At 45.0% G+C, this 17,214-nt stretch overlaps 2 long non-coding RNA genes across 2 annotated transcripts in view; both read right to left on the reverse strand.

Annotated features, from left to right (window-relative positions):
* The window catches only part of LOC146395264 (uncharacterized), a 624,884-nt gene that overhangs the window by 552,352 nt on the left and 55,318 nt on the right, over positions 1–17,214 (reverse strand). The window lies entirely within an intron of this gene.
* Positions 2,769–7,427, reverse strand: LOC146395269 (uncharacterized). Its single transcript, XR_014831903.1, has 2 exons — positions 6,416–7,427; positions 2,769–2,960 (listed from the first exon to the last, which is right to left on the reverse strand). It is a non-coding gene; the product is annotated as an uncharacterized LOC146395269 (long non-coding RNA).

Raw genomic sequence — 17,214 nt, forward strand, 5'->3', positions numbered from 1 at the left:
ACATAAATCACACAGTTTCAAACTTTCTTTTTTTCCTTTTTTGGCCACCCTGTGGCATATGGAGCTCCCGGGCCAGTGATCAGATCTTAGCCGCAGTAGTGACTGAAGCCCCTAAGCCACAGTTGCAGCAATGCCGGATCGTTAACACACTGAGTGAGGCCAGCGATCAATCCTGCATCCTCATGGATACTAGTCGGGTTCATTACTGCTGAGCCACAACAAGAACTCCATTTTTATTTATTTATTTTTTAGTTTGGGGGCCAGGGATCGAATCCAAGCCACAGCAGTGACAACGCTGGATCCTTAACCTGCTGAGCCACCAAGGAATTCCAAGAGAACTCTGATTTTGACTATGTCCACCAAGTTTAGGTGGACCCTTGCTTCAGCTACAAACACAGAGAAATGCTGAATAGAAATCTTAAAACATATCTTTTAAATGTATAGCTGAGTTTAGGAGGGGAGATCCTTAAGTGCCTGGAAATGAGTGATATTAAAGTGAAAGAAAGAAACTCTCAGCCGATGTTGCAGCAGCACCCAGGGCACATCCATGGACTTCAAGGAAGCTTCATGGAAGCTTTAACATCCATGCAGATCAGTAGATGTAACCGGGGGCTCTGTGAAACAGTAATCTGAAGCTAAGATTCTTTCAAATCCAAGTTGGAGCCTGGAAGGACTGTCCTCCCTGTGAAAAGGGGATCAGAAGTTCTCCAGTTCAAAACCAGAATAACAAGCTTGGGGCCAGGACCAGGATGGGAATCTAGACACAGTGGGGGAAGAGCACGACCCCATTTGTCAGTTTGTAATAGGATAGGGGAAAATTGATGCTGGGTCTCAGAGTACATGATTTGAAGAATACATAGAAAAACAATGGCCATTAACTTAGCACCTGCTGTGTTCTCCACACTTCACATTTAATTCTTGCAACAACTTGATGAGTTAGGTACTACTAATGCTGCCATGGGAAGGCTGAGTTTTTGGATTTGGGCAATGTCAGGGTTGTGTACTGGCTTTGGCATGGACAGGGCTTCTGCAGGATAGTTGAGGGGCATTCTGGAGATAATTTCTCAACCCAGTGTGTGTTTTTTGTTTGTTTTTGTTTTGTTTTTCTTTCTTTCTTTTTAGGGCCACACCCATGGCATATGGAAGTCCCCAGGCTAGGGGTTGAATTGGAGCCATAACCGCCAGCCTACACCACAGCCACAGCAAGGCCAGATCTGAGCGACATCTTCCACCTACACCATAGCTCAGAGCAATGCTGGATCCTTAACCTGCTGAGTGAGGCCAGAGACGGAACCCACATCCTCATGGATACTAGTTGGGTTCTTAACCCAATGAGCACAACAGGAACTCCTCAACCCAGAGGTTTTTTAAACTGTGCCTGGTGGAATTTCAGAGGCTGCCTTAGGCAGCAAGGGGAGGGTTTTTCTCTGTGAGGCTTTGTCACACCCATCCCTCCTTCAACCAAAGCAGTTCCACTGATAACTCCTTTACCTATATGGGATTTGCTTTAGTGAAAGGATTTTTTAGCAAATAATAATAATAATAATCGCAATAAAATAAGAGAAAATCAAGAAGAGGAACAATCATACGGGGTGTGTAATTACTACCACACAGCGATTCCTCACCCTCACAGAATCCCATGATGCTAATACTATAGTTAGCCCTTGTTTTGCTGCTGCTGGACCATAAGCTTGCAGGGACTTTGTTCTCTGTGGTTTCCCCAAGCATCTGGCCAGAGGAGATCCTCACAGATGTGGAAGAAGGAATCCTGCCAGGGTTTCCACTCTCCTGGCAGACACAGGAAACCTGTCTGGCAGAGACTTAGAAGAGAGCCTTCGTCCCTAGGCTGGAGGCTGCTTTTTGTCCCTGGGAGCCCCTCCCATAGCAAAAGAAGAATAAGGTCCGTTTCCTGATCATTATATTTACCGCAAAGGGAAAACAGGCTCTGCCTCCGGAAACCCTTAATTGCAGCTTTATGAAGAGCCTCCACATGCAGAAAAGGGGGGAAATTAATTGGTCTTCGGGGAGCAGCTGAACTGAGGTCTGGTAATTGAATTTCACATTGGATGCCTCCCTCTGGGTGGCCCGTGTGTGCTCTGGAATGGATATTTGAAGTTTTTCTCATGTAAATGGTTTGGACTCCTCAAGGTTTACGTTTTTGGGTGGGTATCACTCATGTACACTTTCGTCTCAGACAAGGTGAAGGGAAATTGACATCATTTTACAAACTCTAAAATGACAGAAGAGAAAGTGGAAGGGGTAGAGGAAACTGTCTTCCTCCTGAGATGCTTTGGCATATCCTTTGCAAAGGTTAGAAGAGCCTATTCAGAGAATAAATTATTACTTGAAGGCAAGCTGTCTCAGAGCAAAGCTGCAGACCCAGCTGGGAGGTACCAGAGTTGGGGGCTTTGCTCCCAAATGAATAATGGTAGGTGAGACGTGGGGAGGCAAGGAACACACCAGGTCACAATGATAATCAATACTTTGAACTTAGATATACACTTAGATGTCCCTCTGCGGATTTAACTAGCACAGTGAGCTGGTGAGTTGTGTGTTTTCTGTCTCAACAAAACAGTTACCAGCAAATCACCGTGTCCATGGGAAGGATTTACAAGGTAACCCCTAACCACCACCTAGGTCAGCACTAGAAATATAAAATAGATTTCTAGAAATTTATAAAATAAACAGAAATATAATATGAACCACAAATGCAAGCCACATATGTAATTTAAAATTTTCTAGTAGCCACATTAAAAAATACAAAGAAATAAGTGGCATTAATTTAATTACATTTTATTTGACCCAACACATCAAAAATATAATTTCAACATGTTATCAGTATAACATTATTAGTGAGAAAATAATGTAATGTAGGGGAGTTTTATCATAGTGCAGCAGCTTAAGGATCCAGTGCTGTTGCTGCAGCAGCTTGGGTTACTGCTGTGGCATGTGTTTGATCCCTGTGGGCACAACCAAAAAGAAAAAAAAAAAGAAATGAGCTCTTGAAGTAAAGAAACTTTATTTGGTTTTCCACAGTTCCTTTAGTTTCTCTCCAGTTCCTTTTTCTCCTAGTAAATTTTAATAAAATAAATGTAATATTTCAAAATTACAAATTGAATCTACAATATAATTGCATTTTAATAAAATATTTCTATCTCATCTTCCTAATTTTGCATTGCTATAGAAAGATGTTTCCAATAATATTCATTTCTTGTAATTTCTAGACCACTGACCTTGGTGTGATTTTATTTCTACTTTCCCCTTGTTCTGCTTTATTTGAATTCTTCCTAATGGGGTGGTATCATTTTTTTCAAAACAATAGAGTTAATTTTCTAAATGACTGCAAGAAAATAAACCAACATATGCAAGCATATCTAGCTTGATCACAGACACTGGAAAATTAGCAAAGTGAGAAGAGTTGGTTTTTTTCTTTTTTTTTTCTGGTGCTCATGTTCATTTATAAGACCAGCTTACCACTGGTATCAGTGCCTGGAACAATTTAAACATGTAACCCAGATGTACCCTGGAGTCTCTCGCTGTGGGCGATCTCAGTAAGACTGACTCAGATCCCAGGTCCACGGTCTGTAGGTCCACGAAGCCTCTCCAAGAGTCTGGAGCCTCTTGGGGTTCACAAGCTCCGTAACATCTGCCTCCGGGGGCCTGGTGCTGGCATGAATCTCAGTGACCCAGATGTGAAACTCAATCACACACAGACAAATAAACCACCCAGATCACAAAAAGCATTCATGGGTAAAATTAAATTTTTTCTCAGTTGGTAAAATTTTTAAATACAGAAAAGCCAGAGAGTAATCTAACAAACACCGATCCCCTCCAACTCTCAGGAGATGGATGATGCTATCATTTTAGAGTTTTTGCATCTGATTTGAAAACTCCTATGTACACTTCCCTCCCCAGAGGAGTTCACCATCAGGAATTTGCTATCTGTCCTTCCGCATCTTGTTTTCATATTTTCGCTGCATATAATATAGCCACAAAAGCTGGTGTTTTGTTCCACCAGCTGCCGTTGGCAGACGACCCTCAGCTGTAAGCTGCCTTTTTGAGGTAGCCTGCATACTTGGGAGCATAGAGACCTGGTCCCCTTGCCCCAGCTGAGCACAACTTTGCTGAATCCCAGCTTCAGAGTCCCTCAAGCTGGGGTTGGGTGTCTGGGTGGAGCATCAGAGTCCACAACACTGCCACATCTCCCTAAGAATTGTGATGGTAATTTTTTGGATAACACAATTGTCACTTGATATATGTGTATATCAAACATTTGTAACCACTTATGAAATGTGTCTTTTTTTGTGGGGGGGACTCTTCCGTGGCATGTGGAGGTTCTCAGGCTAGGGGTTGAATCAGAACTCTCGCTGCTGGCCTACACCACAGCCATAGCAATGCCAAATTCAAGCTGCATCTGCAACCTACACCACATCCAGGGCAACACTGGATCCTTAATCCAATGAGTGAGGCCAGGGATCAAACCTGCTTCCTCATGGATACTAGTCAGATTCATTTCTGCTGAGCCACGACAGGGACTTGTAACTGTGTCTTAATTGTGCATAGATTTCAGATGATCACAATGCTAAATGTCACCCTTTTGAGGTCTGTCTTCATAGTTTCATTGCTCATTTATCTGGGTCATCCAGTCAAAACTTGAAGGAATAAGCAGGAACGGTGCCTTTTCCACCAGAAATCTAGGCAAGAACAATTTCAAGTTACGCCGGCAGCGGAGTCACCAAAATGTAGTTATGGTAGAGACGCGATGTTGTTCTTTGCAGTGGCAGGAGAGAGGCTAAGATCTGGGTCACAGAGAGATAATCACACAAAGGGGAATGTGGGAGGCCAGGATGGGAGTTTTCTAGGGAATCAAGCTGTGGGAGGAAGAAGAGAATGACTGAAGTACTAAAGGATAAAGAAACAGCTCCATCTGGACAGCTCTTGAAAGCTGGGCAGACATGGACCAATTCCAGAAGCGTCACTAAGTCAGGATTTGGTTGGAGTTGGATGGAGAATTCTTTTCACCTGCAGCAGAGGAGAATCCCTGTGACCACATAGAAAAGACTCTGCTTTTTGGAAACAAAAGGTGTTGGAATTCCCTGGTGGCTCACAGGTTAAGGATCTGGTATTGACACTGCTGCAGCTCAGGTCACTGTATGGTGCAGGCTTGATCCCAGGCCCCAGAATTTTTGTACGCCATGGGTGAGCGCCACCCCCCCCAAAAAAAGTGTTGACTTTGCTATCAAGGCTGACATTGCAGTGAACTTACAGAATGGGCCCCAAAGGAGGAAAACAGAATGGTCAGCAGGAAGGCCTGGGAGAACCATTTTTGTCAGGGCCCCTCAGTTTAAAATGGAGAAAACAGAGAGCTCCCATTGTGGCTCAGGGGTAATGAACCTGACTAGTATCCATGAGGATGTGGGTTCGGTCCCTGGTCTCGCTCAGTGAGTTAAGGATCTGGTGGTGTTGCTGTGAGCTGTGGTGTAGGTCACAGATGTGACTTGGATCTGGAGTTGCTATGACTGTAGCATAGGCCAGCAGGTGCAGCTCTGATTCAACCCCTGGCCTGGGAACTTCCATATGCCACATGTGTGGCCCTAAAATAAGTAAATAAATAAAGAAAGAAAGAAAGAAAAAATAAAAATTAAAAAAAAAAAGAAAATAAAATGGAGAAAGCAGTTCAAAGTTGATTAAATGATAGGACCAGCATCGCACTATGGATTGTTGGCTATTCTGTTTACTCTCCAGATCTACCCTTCACCCTCCACAACCAGCGAGGCTGTGCCCCAGAGGCTCAGCTCTATGGACTGTGTCAACTCGATCCTTTCCTCTCTGGCTTCCTGTTGGGTTTGCCCAATGAGAGGCACCTGCCGAAGACTGGAGGGTTAAAGGAAAGAGTAATGAAGGCATTTATTTCCCCAGCTCCCTCCGCACTGGGGCCTCGGACTAGAACTGTTCTAGAAAACCCTCCCCTACAACTCCAGCTCTTTCCACATTCCCATGAATACCCTTCCTCCTTGCCTCTTCAGGCCTGGAGTCATAACACCCCCGATAACTGTCGCAGCCTCTGAGGCATTTCCCCATCCTTTAATAGTTTCTCTTAACCCTTCTTGCACCTGTAGAAATTCTTTATTCTCTTGATTATTCCATTTGAGTGTGCCATCTCTTTCCTAATGCAACCCTGAATGTTGTATCATTTGGGCTAGTCAGTCTAAAAGTGTTCATGCATAGTTGTCCCTTTTGGCTGCTCAGACTCAGAAATCCATACTTAGGTCTGGAGAATTTCCTACTATAAGACTCTCAGTGAGAAGTAGAGCTCCGTTCCTAACGCAGAAATGCTAGTTATTTGCTTTCCCAGCCTCCCTCACCACTAGGGTTTGGGGATGGAACCTAGGCTCAGGCATTTAGAGGTACATACCAGACTTTGAGAAGCCCGTGACATGGAGACATAGGGACAATGGAGGGGTCCAGTGTGGTGATGGTGGCCATAGAAGCAGCAATATTCTGTCTCTGGGGCAGTCCAGGCAGTAGGGCCAGTGGCAGTCCCTAGTGTCAGGTGTGAAGTTGATCAGGGTTAGGGAAGCAAGCTGAAGGGTCTGGCATTCCGCAGTGGGGGCAGCGGGGTCTTTACTAGATTAGAAAGGACCTGCGCTTCTGCCACCCTGGTGGCCATTCTGGTTCTCCAGTTTTCCCAGCTATGTTGAAAACTCTCCTGCGTCTATTTCACTTTCCTCTTCTGCTGAGGTCTACCAGAGTGAGTTTCTGTTGCTTGCATTTACAGTGGAGGTTTCCTTGGAGGTCCCTTACAAGCCTCTCAAGGAACCAGAAAACAGCGAGGGGCTGTGGCATCCACTCTATGCCAGCCTCTCTCTGCCTCCCGCTCTGAAACCTCAGTTTGTCCCATTCTCTCTGTGTATCTGCCATGTCCTTCTCCAGTTATGGCTTTGTCTTAACCCATGACAGGGCACTCTGGTCTATTGGTTGGGAAGCACCCACTTTGAGGCCAGAATGCTTGGGTTTGAATTCCAGATGTATTGCTTACTAACTATGAGGCTTTGTTCAAGTTTACTGCCCCTTGGAGTTCCTGTCGTGGTGCAGTGGGAAAAAAGCAAACTAGGAACCGTGAGGTTGTGGGTTCTATCCCTGGCCTTGCTCAGTGGGTTAAGGATCTGGCGTTGCTGTGAGTTGTGGTGTAGGTCGCAGACATGGCTCAGATCTGGTGTTGCTGTGGCTGTAGTGTAGGCTGGCAGCTATAGCTCTGATTGGACCCCTAGCCTGGGAATCTCTATGTGCCGTGGGAGCAGCCCTAAAAAGCCAAAAAAAAAAAAAAAAAGTTTACTGCCCCTCTTTCTTCTTCTGTACAATGATTATGGTAGGGTCTCCTTGTCTTGAGAAATGAATAAGATAATATATATATAAAGCCCTCACCAAGCTGCTTGGCTCATAGTAGCAGCATTATTATCATCATCATAATTCGAGAGCCTTATTAGAGATGTCTTTTTTTTCCTTTTTCTTTCTTTTCTTTTCTTTTTTTTTTTTCCACAGCCACACCTGCGGCATATGGAACTTCCCTGGCTAGGGGCTGAATTGGAGCTGCAGCTGCAGGCCTGTGCCACAGCCATGGCAATGCCAGATCCGAGCCACATCTCATGGCAACACCGGATCCTTAACCTGCTGAGCAAGGCCAGGGATCAAACCGGCATCCTCGCAAACACTATGTCAGGTTCTTAACCCACTGAGCCACAATGGCAACTCCCAAAGCAGATGTCTTAAACTCCAGTGCTAGGAGTTCCCACTGTGGCTCATCGGTAACAAACTGGACTAGTATCCATGAGGATGTGGGTTCGATCCCTGGCCTCACTCAGTGGGTTAAGGATCCAGCATTGCATGAACTATGGTGTAGGTCACAGATCCAGCTTGCATCTGGCATTGCCGTGGCTATGGTGTAGGCCGGCAGCTTTAGCTCTGATTCTACCCCTCGCCTGGGAACTTCCATATGACGTGGGTATGGCCCTAAAAAGCAACCAAAAAAAACCTCCAGTGCTAAAAGGGGCCAGGCAGGCAACAGGAATAAGTGACATGGAACCATATGTAAGAACACACTGGGACAAGGCGGGGAATATGGAATATGGAAGAGTGTGTGCCTGTTTAGGGGAACAGCATCTTCTCACCAGCAGCTGTTTATTGCCACATGGAATGTGAGCCCAGTGATGCCAAACTTTCCACTATTTCAACAGAAGCCAGACATTCAGATTTTTATGAGAAGCTTGGTGTTTCTAATATTAATAATCCAAAAAAAAATCACTATGCAGGATAAACAAAACACTTCTAGGTCCATGATGGGCTGCAAGCTGCCAATTTATGTGTTCTGAATGTAAATCTCTGAGTCCAGTTGAAATTCTCAGGGAGAGAATATGGTTGGTTCAGGTTCAGTCCTGAACTCAATCAACTGTGGCCATGATTCACTGCCCACCCAGTAGGGAATATGGTGAAAACTTTCTTAGAAGAAGATGTGGGCAAGAATGTGGTCATGGGAGCTCCCATCATGACTCAGTGGAAATGAATCTGATTAGTAACCATGAGGACACAGTTTTGATCCCTGCCTCACTCAGTGGGTTAAGGATCCAGCGTTGCATGAGCTATGGTGTAGGTCACAGATTCGGCTTGCCTCTGGCATTGCTGTGGCTGTGGCGTAGGCCAGCGGCTACAGCTCTGACTCGACCCCTAGCCTGGGAGCCTCCATATGCTGCAGGTGCAGCTCTAAAAACACCAAAAGGAGTTCCCATCGTGGCGCAGTGGTTAATGAATCCGACTAGGAACCATGAGGTTGTGGGTTCGGTCCCTGGCCTCGCTCAGTGGGTTAAGGATCTGGCGTTGCCCTGAGCTGTGGTGTAGGTTGCAGACGCGGCTCGGATCCCGCGTTGCTGTGGCTCTGGCGTAGGCCGGGGGCTACAGCTCCGATTAGACCCCTAGCCTGGGAACCTCCATATGCCGCGGGAGCGGCCCAAAGAAATAGCAAAAAGACAAAAATAAATAAATAAATAAATAAATAAAAAGACCAAAAAGAGAAAAGAGAAAGAAAGAAAGAAAGAAAGAGAAAGAAAGAATATGGTGATGAACACATTGTAGAGAAGAGAGGGCAAGAACTGAAGAGGCTCCCCAAGAATAGCTTCTCTGTGGATTGACAGGGACACTGAAGGCAAGTGTATCAAGAATGTGATGAGCCTAGTAATTACAAACTTAAGATGTGGGCTTATTTATCTTATATAAAAATATGTCTGTAGGAGCAAGAATAGGGCTGGTACAAAGACTCAGATATAGTCACATGATTCCAGATTTCTTCCATCTTTCTACACTTCCATCTTGACATGTAATTTTTATGTTCATGTGTTACCTCATGACTGCAAGATGGCTGCAGCTGTGACCATCATGACTATGTTCCAGGCAGAGAGAAAAGGAATGGAGAAGTGAGGAATGGTCCTTATGTAAAGACTTCCCACAAATTCCCAGCATAGTTCTTCCATCTCATTGGTCAGAACTGATTCACATACCCATATCTAGCCACAAGAAAATTGGGAAGGTGAATATTTTTAGCTTGGTATATTGCAGCCACAGACAACATCAGGGATCTGTTCATTAGAAACAGGGAGAGGAGATCCTGCGGCAGCTCAGTGATAAAGAATCCAACTAGTATCCGTGAGAACTTGGGTTCGATCCCTGGCCTTGCTCAGTGGGTTACGGATTTGGCATTGCCATGAGCTGTGGTGTAGGTCGCAGGCATGGCTGGGATCTGGCATTGCTACGGCTGAGGTGTAGGCCAGCGGCTACAGCTCTGATTTGACCCCTAGCCTGGGAACTACCATATGCCGTGGGTGCAGCTCTAAAAAAAAGGAAAAAGAAAAGAAAAAGAAACAAGGAGAAAATGGACCTCAGATAATCAGCAGCCTCTCACTGAATAGGTACTGTGTAGCAGACTTTGGTTAAGCACTGGCCACAACAGGTTGAAAGCCACAGCCTGTACAGCAGAAAAATACAGAAGTGATTATGAAACCCACTGCAGCTGGGCCTGGTTCCAAAGTGAGAAAATGAGCCTCTGGTTCCTTACAGCTCCTCCAGGCCTCTCATCCTTCCTGACCCCTCCTCGGCCCTCCAGCTGTCATTGTGGCCCCACCATGGCCTAAGCATGGTGGGAAGAATGTGTGATTAACACCAGTAGCAGTTTCATGAGGCACCAAGAGACGTTCCAGGGAGAAATATGTAACTGGCACATCTGGTTTATAATGTATATTAATCCCTGACATGTAATTTGAGTAATATATGTAAAGCAAAAAGTCCAAGTGCTGATTTAGGAGCCTTATTATTACCCTGTCAGCAGAATTCATGTTCTATTTGCACAGCGCTCCGGGTCCAGCATCTCATCCAGGGCAGCAGGAAGGAGAAGGCTTTCTGATAGATGCCAGCTGATGGCGGAGGCCCCCTGCAGATGGGGATGGGGCATCAGTCAAGTGCTTGGAGCCCCTAGAAAGGGTTGGCAGGAGCTCATCTTGGCAAGGAAGACTGTGGAACAAGACCAAGTTCCAGCTGGAGCTAGGGGCAGATCCATCCTTACCCCTCAAAGAATATATCTAGAAAACTGAGGGCTTTGGAGTTCAAAGCCAGCTCTGCCACTTTCTCACCATGTGAATTTGCACAAGTTGCTTCAGCTCTTTGAGCCTCAATTTTCCCCATCTGTAAATGGGAATCACAATAGCATTTAGCTAATAGAATTGTTGTGAGGTTTAAATAAAAACAAAAAAATGACAGCAAAACCCAACCACATACTGAGCATTTCCTGTGGGCCAGTAATATTCCGAAGGTTTTACATTTCATCTCACTGAATCCTCATAGCAAATTCATGAGCTAGATGCTTTTATGACTCAACTTACGATTGAATGAAATGAGGCACAGAGAGGTGAAATAACTTGCTCAAGGCCCTACAGCTTATGCCTGGCAGAGCTGACTTCAAACCCACATAGTCTGGAGCTCAGACTAGTTGTGGCTCAGTGGGTTAAGAACCCGACATAGTGTCTGTGAGGATTCAAGTTCGATCCCTGGCCTGGTTCAGTGGTTTAAGGATCTGCAAGCTGCGGCGTAGGTGGTAGATGTAGTTCAGATGCTGTGGCTGTAGTGTAGGCTGGCGGCTGCAGCTCTGATTTGACCCCTAGCCCGAGAACTTCCATATGCTGCAGGTGTGGCCGTAAAAAGAAAAAACACAACAAACCAATAAAAACAGATAGTCTGGCCCCTAAGCATCTCCTCTGAAATGCTTCAACAAACTGCTGTATTTTCTGAGGAGCACTCAGAAAAAGGGTAATTCTCCAGGGCAGTGATGTTCAGTAGATCTTCCTGCGATGATGGAAATGTTTTATAATTCTGTTGTGTCCAATACAGTAGCCACTAGCCACAGATGACTGTTGAACATTTGAAATGTGGCTAGCTTGACTAAGGGTCTGAATTTTAATTTAATTTTAATTAATTCAGGTTTAAAAAGTCACTTGTGGCTAGCGGATACTGTGTTGGACATGCAGCTTTGGCTCGCCACTCTCAGCCCTGCTGGAGGGTTTTAACCCCTTCTATCTGTTAGAACCTCAGGGAGATTGGTAGCTTGCCGAGTAGGGCTCTAGTAATAGGGCTGTGTGAACTGAACGAGGAGGGTGATGGTTCAGTCCTTTCCATTGCCAGTTAGAACATGCTCTGGACATCACCATTCAGAACACTACTCCTTTAAGAGAATGGGGGCTCAAGATCCCAAGCCTTCCAGAGAGCCCCTTAGCTGACAGCTCCAGGATCCTAGACATTGTCCCAGTCAGTGAGATTGTATGATAGACTTGGTATCTACCCTTCTGGAACTGGCAGTCTCTCGGGGCGGCGAGGGGTGGGGGGAAGGATATTAAGTAAGCAAATGACCGCTCAATTAATTATTTAGTAACAATTAATTAAACTCACACCTGAGTGTATGCTAATGTCACAAGTGATAAAATGGCAGTGAGAGAAAGTGCCTTGGAAGCCCTCAACGGAGAGCGGTTAATTGTGTATGGGGCTTTAGGAGATGGATTGGTCAGAGAAAAGCATCCAGTAAGGCAGGTAACCTTGAATTTGGTCTTAAGGAGTTGGAGATCATCAGGGTGAAATGTGAAGGAAGGGCATTCTAGGTGGAAGGAACAGCATGGGCAAAGGCACAGAGGTGTGACAATACTTCGAGTGGTCAGATAAAAGAGAACATTGTGATTCAAGGGGCAGTGAGAGAGGATGAGCCGGGGAACCGTACTGTGAAATGTCTTGAATGCCATGCTGGGCTGCTGTCGTTTATTCTAGGGGTGAAAAGTGTTTCTAAGCAGAGGTGAGCAGTTAAATTTGTTTCAAAAGGCAGGTTCTGCTGCACTGAATAGTGTGGAGCTCTGCTGCTCTCTAGCTTGGTGAAGTCTTCCTGGTCTCTCCAATTCTACTCTTGACTCCTCTGATCCAGTCTCCATTTTGTCTGTTTAGGGTACAGCCCTAAACAGACAAAAGGTGGGGGGGGGCATTAAAAATGTGTATAGAAGTTCCCACTGTGGTGTAGTGGGTTAAGAATCCGACTGCATCGGCTCGGGTCACTGTGGAGGTGTGGATTCAATCCCTGGTGCAGTGGGTTAAAGGATCCAGTGTTGCTGCAGCATAGGCTGCAGCTGGGACTTGGATTCAGTCCCTGGCCCGGGAACTTCCCTATGCCAAAGTTGGGACCATAAAAAAAAAAAAAAAAAAAAAAAAAGTAAATACCTCTCCCAAGCACTCCCTTCCCCATCTACCTCTCCACCCTCAGGGATGCCTCAGGGAATTCTTTTGTGTGTAGCCTTCTAGATTTCTCTATGCTTGCAAATACTCTTCTGCCCTAATTTTCTTTCACTTAATAGCGAGATCTTTTCACATCAGTAAAGAGAGCATTCTCATTCTTTCTCTCTCTCTCTTTTTTTTTTTTGTTTTTTTTCTTTTTAGGGCCGTACCTGCAGCTTATGGGAGTTCCCAGGCTAGGGGTTGAATCAGAGCTGTAGCCGCTGGCCTACACCACAGCCACAGCAATTCGGGATCCGAGCCTAGTCTGTGACCTACACCACAGCTCACAGAAACACTGGATTCCTGACTCGCCCAGCGAGGCTGGGATGGAACTCTCATCCTCATGGATACTAGTCGGATTAGTTTCCACTTTGCCACAATGGGAGCTCTTCGTTTTGTTTTGCTTTTTTTTTTTTTTAACATAAAACACTTGTAGATTCACATGCAGGTATAAGAAATAATACTCACAGATTTCATGTACTATTTATCCAGTTTCCCCAAAGGGTGACATTTTGCAAAACTATGCTGCAATATCACAACTAGATACAGGCATTGCTGCAGTCAATATGCAGAATAGTTCCATCACCAAAAGCATCTCGGTGTTGCCCTTTTACAGACATACCCCTTCCTCCCCACTGCCTCCATCTCAGCTTCCCTGGCTCCTGGCAACCACTAATTTGTTCTGCATGTCTACAATTTTGTCATTTGAAGAATGCTGTACAAATGGAATTACACAGTGCGCAACATTTTGGGACTGTTTTTTCTTTTTCTTTTTAGGGCCACACCTGCACCATATGGAAGTTCCTAGGCTAGGGGTCAAATAGGAGCTACAGCGGCCAGCCTATGCCACAGCCTCAGCAACACAGGATCTGAGCTGTGTCTGTGACCTTTGCCAAAGCTTGGGGCAACGCTGGATCCTTAACCCACTGATTGAGGCCAGGGATCAAACCCGCATCCTCATGGATACTAGAGAGGTTCTTAACCTACCGAGCCACAGTGAGAACTCCAGGGCCGACTTTCAATTCAGCTTAATTCCTGGGAGAGTCATCTAGGTTGTTGCACATATCAGTAGTCCATTCCTTGGCCGACTACTATATCGTTGAGTGAACACACGACAGCTTTTTTGACCATTCACCCACTGAAGACATCTGGGCTGTTTCCAGTTTGGAGCTATTCTAAACAGTTTGGGTTGTACGATAGTTAGATATTTAGTTTTATAAGAAACTACCAAAATATTTTTAGAGTGGCTGTACCATTTTATATTTCCACCAACAATGTATGAATGATCTGATTTTTTTTGCATCCTCACCAGCATTGTTACCATTTTTCATTTTAGCTGTTCTAATAGGCATATATATATATAATTTTTTTTTTTTCCTTTTTAGGGCTGCACCGGAGGCATACGGAGGTTCCCAGGCCAGGGGTCTAATCGGAGCTACAGCTGCCAGCCTACACCACAGCCACAACAACGCTAGATCTGAGCCTCACCTGTGACCTATACCACAGCTCACGGAAACACTAGATCATTAATCCATTGAACAAGGCCAGGAATCGAACCCACATCCTCATGGATGCCAGTCGGGTTCGATAACTGCTAAGCCACTATGGGAACTCCTTTTGCCCATTTTCTAATTGGATTGATTTTGGTTTTATTTTTACTGTTGCGTATTAGAGTTATTTATATTCATACCCTTGTCAGACTTGTGGATTGAAACCATTTTCTCTCAGTCTGTAGCTTGTCATTTCATCCTCTTAACAAGGTCTTTCCCAGAGCAAAGTTTTTAATAAGTCGAATTTATAAATTTTGCCTTTAATGAATCATGTCATTAGTGTCACATCTACGAATTCCTTGCCTAGAGTTCCCTGGTGGCCTAGCAGTTAAGGATCTGGTGTTATTTCTGCTGTAGCATGGGTCAGGTCCCTGGTCTGGGAACTTCTGCATGCCATGAGCAAGGCTAATAAAGACAAAAACAAAACAAAACAAAACAAACCTACCTCTTTGCCTAGCTCTAGACCCCTGTATTAGTTGGCTAATGCTCCCATAACAAACTATCACAGACTGGGTGGCTTAAACAACAGAAATTAATTTTCTCACAATCCTGGAGGCTAGAAGTAATGAGCTCATGGTGTTGGCAGGATTAATTTTTTTTTTTTTTTGTCTTTTTGACATTTCTTGGGCCGCTCCCGCGGCATATAGAGGTTCTCAGGCCAGGGGTCGAATCGGAGCTGTAGCCCCCGGCCTACGCCAGAGCCACAGCAACTCGGGATCCGAGCCGCGTCTGCAACCTACACCACAGCTCATGGCAACGCCGGATCCTTAACCCACTGAGCGAGGCCAGGGATCGAACCTACAACCTCGTGGTGGTTCCTAGTCAGATTCGTTAACCACTGCGCCACAACAGAAACTCCCAGGATTAATTTCTTTTGAGGACTCTCTCCTCAGCTTATAGGTGGTTGTGTTCTCCTTGAGTCTTCACACGGTCTCTCCTCTTCATGAGTGTCCTAATCTCCTTTCCTTAAAAGGACACTAGTCATTTTGGAGTCATATTGGAATTGGACCTCTCTCTTTTTTTTTTTTTTTTTTTTTGGTCTTTTTAGGACCACACCTGAGGCATATGAAAGTTCCCAGGCTAGGGGTCGAATTGGAGCTGCAGCTGACAGACTATGCCACAACCACAGCAACACTAGATCCGAGCCACATCTGCAACCTACACCACAGCTCATAGCAACACTGGATCCTTAACGTACTGAGCAAGACCAGGGATTGAACCCAAGTCCTCATGGATACTAGTTGGTTTTGTTACCACTGAGTCACCATTGGAACTCCAGGACCCATCTTAGTGACCTCTCCTAGGGGTTGCTCTCGGAGCCCTGAGCCACTATGTGAGAAGTTTGACTGCCCTGAATCTGCCCTGCTGTAAGGAAGCCCAAGCAACATAGAAGAGCCATATACAGGTGCTGGGGTCAAGAATCCTTACTGAGCCCAGCCTTTGAATAATCCCAGCCTAATTTATACATACTTTTAGTCTTGTTTGCTTCTTTTTTTTTTTCATTTTTTTAATTACCCAAATGAATTTATCACACCTGTAGTTGTATAATGATCATAACAATCTGATTTCACAGGATTTCCATCCCACAGCCCAAGCACATTCCCTCACCCCCGAAACTGTCTCCTCCGGAGACCATAAGTTTTTCAATGTCTGTGAGTCAGCATCTGTTCTGCAAAGAAGTTCCGTCTGTCCTTTTTTCAGATTCCACATGTCAGTGAAAGCATTTGATGTTGGTGTCTCATTGTATGGCTGACTTCACTTAGCATGATAGTTTCTAGGTCCATCCATGTTGCAAAAAAGGCTGGTATTTCGTTCTTTTTAATGGCTGAATAATATTCCATTGTGTGTATGTACCACATCTTCTGGATCCACTCCTCTGTCGATGGACATTTAGGTTGTTTCCATGTCTTGGCTATTGTAAATAGTGCTGCAATGAAGTCTTGTTTGCTTCTATTTTTAAGTTAACCTATTTTTTTTTGTTTGTTTAAATACGTCTTTAAAGATGAATACTTTAAAATGTTTTTCTAGGAGTTCCCATCATGGCTCAGTGGTTAACAAATCCGACTAGGAACCATGAGGTTGCGGGTTCCATCCCTGGCCTCACTCAGTGGGTTAAGGATCCGGCGTTCCCGTGAGCTGTGGTGTAGATCGCAGACATGGCTCAGATCCCAAGTTGCTGTGGCTCTGGTGTAGACTGGTGGCTACAGCTCCAATTAGACCCCTAGCCTGGGAACCTCCATATGCCTAGGGTGCAGCCTTAGACAAAAGACAAAAAAATAAAAAATAAAAAATGTTTTTCTAATGCATATTGTAAACAATTGCTACCAACATTTTTTTGAGGGCCTCTCTCAGTATGTGGAAGTTTCTGGGCCAGGGATCAAACCCAAGCCATAGCAGTAACCAGAGACAGCAGGGACAATGCCAGACCTTAAATCCACTGAACCACCAGGGAACTCTGTTACCAAAACTGAAATTCATGCTCTTCCACATGTCATCTAAACTCCTCTTGTGACTCACCAGGAATACATCTTGCTTTCTAGGAATCACTGTACTAAGCTTTTTTTCTAATCACTAGGGTCCTAATTTCTAGCTTCTCCATTTGAGAATGCATGAGGCTCCCTTTCCCAGGTTGGTGTTGCATGTTGCCCCAAGGGGCCCCTGCTCTCTGAAGGAGCTCACTAACTTCATTCCCATATAGTGCATTGGAACAATTAGCATTCATGGGAAGTGACCCATGTCAGGAGCTGTGAGGGGTCTGACAGCTTACCCTATTTACAAGCTGAGAAGCTAGGCTGCTTCGTGGGTGCCAGCAGAAGAC

Source organism: Sus scrofa, chromosome 17 (assembly GCF_054392235.1).
Source record: "Sus scrofa isolate SSC_HxYL_T2T_F1_AM1 chromosome 17, Sscrofa_HxYL_maternal_Yorkshire_Landrace_v2.0, whole genome shotgun sequence".
Taxonomy (NCBI): domain Eukaryota; kingdom Metazoa; phylum Chordata; class Mammalia; order Artiodactyla; family Suidae; genus Sus; species Sus scrofa.